Source organism: Schistocerca gregaria, chromosome 7, assembly GCF_023897955.1.
Source record: "Schistocerca gregaria isolate iqSchGreg1 chromosome 7, iqSchGreg1.2, whole genome shotgun sequence".
Taxonomy (NCBI): domain Eukaryota; kingdom Metazoa; phylum Arthropoda; class Insecta; order Orthoptera; family Acrididae; genus Schistocerca; species Schistocerca gregaria.
The window spans coordinates 352,580,272-352,583,396 of record NC_064926.1 but is presented as its reverse complement, the minus strand read 5'-3'; the positions used below and the strand labels follow the sequence as shown (position 1 = coordinate 352,583,396).

General features: G+C 50.4%; 1 non-coding gene across 1 annotated transcript; it reads left to right on the top strand.

Moving 5' to 3' along the window:
- Positions 1 to 2,207: 2,207 nt before the first annotated feature.
- Trnas-cga (transfer RNA serine (anticodon CGA)) lies at positions 2,208 to 2,282 on the top strand. Its single transcript has one exon. It is a non-coding gene; the product is annotated as a tRNA-Ser (tRNA).
- Positions 2,283 to 3,125: the final 843 nt, after the last annotated feature.

Here is a 3,125-nt window from a genome sequence, read left to right as displayed (position 1 = left end):
TTTCAAACGCCGTCGGTCGCAAGGCAGCGCGATCGAAAACACACTGAACGCTGTTCGCTCTGTTAATTGTCGACATCTTACTTACAACAGTTATACAGAAACAAACGTTAACAGCGCTCGCACACGCTGCTCAGCTCTCCACCTCAGCACTGCTCGCGACGTAAACACTGGCCCGCGCTACCGCCCGTCACCGCACGATGTGCACTGGCCGAGTGCCGGAACACGACTGACCAACTGAGCTACCGAAGCACGACTCACGTCCGGTACTCACAGCTTTACTTCTGCCAGTATCCGTCTCTTACCTTCCAAAACTTTACAGAAGCTCTTCTGCGAAACTTGCAGAAATAGTACTCCTGAAAGAAAGGATATTGCGGAGACATGGCTTAGCCACAGCCTGGGGGATGTTTCCAGAATGAGATTTTCACTCTGCAGCGGAGTGTGCGCTGATATGAAACTTCCTGGCAGATTAAAACTGTGTGCCCGACCGAGACTCGAACTTGGGACCTTTGCCTTTCGCGGGCAAGTGCTCTACAAACTGAGCTACCGAAGCACGACTCACGTCCGGTACTCACAGCTTTACTTCTGCCAGGTAGGAGACGGATACTGGCAGAAGTAAAGCTGTGAGTACCGGACGTGAGTCGTGCTTCGGTAGCTCAGTTGGTAGAGCACTTGCCCACGAAAGGCAAAGGTCCCGAGTTCGAGTCTCGGTCGGGCACACAGTTTTAATCTGCCAGGAAGTTTCATATCAGCGCACACTCCGCTGCAGAGTGAAAATCTCATTCTGGAAACATCCCCCAGGCTGTGGCTAAGCCATGTCTCCGCAATATCCTTTCTTTCAGGAGTACTAGTTCTGCAAGTTTCGCAGAAGAGCTTCTGTAAAGTTTGGAAGGTAGGAGACGGATACTGGCAGAAGTAAAGCTGTGAGTACCGGACGTGAGTCGTGCTTCGGTAGCTCAGTTGGTAGAGCACTTGCCCGCGAAAGGCAAAGGTCCCGAGTTCGAGTCTCGGTCGGGCACACAGTTTTAATCTGCCAGGAAGTTTCATATCAGCGCACACTCCGCTGCAGAGTGAAAATCTCATTCTGGAAACATCCCCCAGGCTGTGGCTAAGCCATGTCTCCGCAATATCCTTTCTTTCAGGAGTACTAGTTCTGCAAGTTTCGCAGAAGAGCTTCTGTAAAGTTTGTAAGGTAGGAGATGGATACTGGCAGAAGTAAAGCTGTGAGTACCGGACGTGAGTCGTGCTTCGGTAGCTCAGTTGGTAGAGCACTTGCCCGCGAAAGGCAAAGGTCCCAAGTTCGAGTCTCGGTCGGGCACACAGTTTTAATCTGCCAGGAAGTTTCATATCAGCGCACACTCCGCTGCAGAGTGAAAATCTCATTCTGGAAACATCCCCCAGGCTGTGGCTAAGCCATGTCTCCGCAATATCCTTTCTTTCAGGAGTACTAGTTCTGCAAGTTTCGCAGAAGAGCCTCTGTAAAGTTTGGAAGGTAGGAGACGGATACTGGCAGAAGTGAAGCTGTGAGTACTGGACGTGAGTCGTGCTTCGGTAGCTCAGTTGGTAGAGCTCTTGCCCGCGAAAGGCAAAGGTCCCGAGTTCGAGTCTCGGTCGGGCACACAGTTTTAATCTGCCAGGAAGTTTCATATCAGCGCACACTCCGCTGCAGAGTGAAAATCTCATTCTGGAAACATCCCCCAGGCTGTGGCTAAGCCATGTCTCCGCAATATCCTTTCTTTCAGGAGTACTGGTTCTGCAAGTTTCGCAAAAGAGCTTCTGTAATGTCTCCGCAATATCCTTTCTTTCAGGAGTACTAGTTCTGCAAGTTTCGCAGAAGAGCTTCTGTAAAGTTTGGAAGGTAGGAGACGGATACTGGTAGAAGTAAAGCTGTGAGTACCGGACGTGAGTCGTGCTTCGGTAGCTCAGTTGGTAGAGCACTTGCCCGCGAAAGGCAAAGGTCCCGAGTTCGAGTCTCGGTCGGGCACACAGTTTTAATCTGCCAGGAAGTTTCATATCAGCGCACACTCCGCTGCAGAGTGAAAATCTCATTCTGGAAACATCCCCCAGGCTGTGGCTAAGCCATGTCTCCGCAATATCCTTTATTTCAGGAGTACTAGTTCTGCAAGTTTCGCAGAAGAGCTTCTGTAAAGTTTGTAAGGTAGGAGACGGATACTGGCAGAAGTGAAGCTGTGAGTACCGGACGTGAGTCGTGCTTCGGTAGCTCAGTTGGTAGAGCATTTGCCCGCGAAAGGCAAAGGTCCCGAGTTCGAGTCTCGGTCGGGCACACAGTTTTAATCTGCCAGGAAGTTTCATATCAGCCCACACTCCGCTGCAGAGTGAAAATCTCATTCTGGAAACATCCCCCAGGCTGTGGCTAAGCCATGTCTCCGCAATATCCTTTATTTCAGGAGTACTAGTTCTGCAAGTTTCGCAGAAGAGCTTCTGTAAAGTTTGGAAGGTAGGAGACGGATACTGGCAGAAGTAAAGCTGTGAGTACCGGACGTGAGTCGTGCTTCGGTAGCTCAGTTGGTAGAGCACTTGCCCGCGAAAGGCAAAGGTCCCGAGTTCGAGTCTCGGTCGGGCACACAGTTTTAATCTGCCAGGAAGTTTCATATCAGCGCACACTCCGCTGCAGAGTGAAAATCTCATTCTGGAAACATCCCCCAGGCTGTGGCTAAGCCATGTCTCCGCAATATCCTTTCTTTCAGGAGTACTGGTTCTGCAAGTTTCGCAAAAGAGCTTCTGTAAAGTTTGGAAGGTAGGAGGCGGATACTGGCAGAAGTAAAGCTGTGAGTACCGGACGTGAGTCGTGCTTCGGTAGCTCAGTTGGTAGAGCACTTGCCTGCGAAAGGCAAAGGTCCCGAGTTCGAGTCTCGGTCGGGCACACAGTTTTAATCTGCCAGGAAGTTTCATATCAGCGCACACTCCGCTGCAGAGTGAAAATCTCATTCTGGAAACATCCCCCAGGCTGTGGCTAAGCCATGTCTCCGCAATATCCTTTCTTTCAGGAGTACTAGTTCTGCAAGTTTCGCAGAAGAGCTTCTGTAATGTCTCCGCAATATCCTTTCTTTCAGGAGTACTAGTTCTGCAAGTTTCGCAGAAGAGCTTCTGTAAAGTTTGGAAGGTAG